This window comes from Octopus bimaculoides, chromosome 5 (assembly GCF_001194135.2).
Source record: "Octopus bimaculoides isolate UCB-OBI-ISO-001 chromosome 5, ASM119413v2, whole genome shotgun sequence".
Taxonomy (NCBI): domain Eukaryota; kingdom Metazoa; phylum Mollusca; class Cephalopoda; order Octopoda; family Octopodidae; genus Octopus; species Octopus bimaculoides.
In genome coordinates this window covers 18,399,038-18,400,247 of record NC_068985.1, presented here as the reverse complement: position 1 = coordinate 18,400,247, position 1,210 = coordinate 18,399,038, and positions in this window count along the sequence as shown.

Genomic DNA, 1,210 nt, shown 5'->3' with positions numbered 1-1,210 from the left:
GGAGTTACGACGCAAAAACGTATAAATTCAAAAGAACATATTTATCTTCTTCAATATATATTTCAGTATAAAGAATTCATTAAGATGCTTAAATCAAAATTTCTTTACACATCATTCAGGAACAGATATAACATCAGAAAAAATACATTCCGTTTAAAAACACAAACTGTTCATGGCGAAAAAATTTCATATATATACACACACACACACATGTATGTATGTATATGTATGTATGTGTGTATTTGTGGTTATTCCCTACTACCATTTGTAAACCAGCATTAGTTTGTTTATGCCCCCATAATTTAGCTGTTCTGCAAAAGAGACCATTAGCACCAGACTTTAAAAATGAGTGCTGGAAATTGATTTGTTCAAATAACCTCTTCAAAGGTATGCTCCAGCATGGCCACAATCCAATGACTGAAACAAATAAAAAAAATAAAAAGATAAACAAGACCATGCCAGAAGGTGAGAGAATGGTTTTATTGCCGAAATATGGTTTGAGGATACCTGCACTTTTTAAAAATCAACTGGCAACTTTCAGCTTTTGGTACCAGACAGCAGTTTGAATATTGACTTTCTTTTCATTACACATCTGTTTTAGCCTTTCTCATCCTTGTAGAAAATAACAAGGTTCAATCTAGTGTTGATCCTCATTCCATTGACATTCTTGCATTGCTGTTTTGTGCATCACCTAGGATACACAAAATTTGGTTATGCTATAAAACATGCTCTGCAAGGAATGGCTTGCATACTGTCAAAGCATACTCCAACAATACATAACAGCTACGCTGCTGACAATGAGAAGTCTGATGTTGCCTAATATTGTTGGGGATGGAAGCAGATCATACACAGCTCTATGAAGGAATTACAATATAGGTGGCTATATTTTCCCCATAGTGGCCATTTGCATTGGCTTTTTAACCTTAATGCTTTAGTTGCATGCTCCTCCTCTTTAATATGACTAATTTCTTTGCTCACTACACGCACACACACATTTGAAAAATGAATAGAGATGGCTTGAGGTGGGGATAATTTTCATTTTAATCTTTATAATAATGATTACAGTGAGTTACTCTGATATGAGTTTTGAGCTTCAAGTAGCAGTTTTCGAACTGAAAAATGTATTTTACTGGTTGCTTAAAATAGCAAAAGACTTTTTCTTAGAAGTATACATACAACATATATATATATATATATATATATATATATA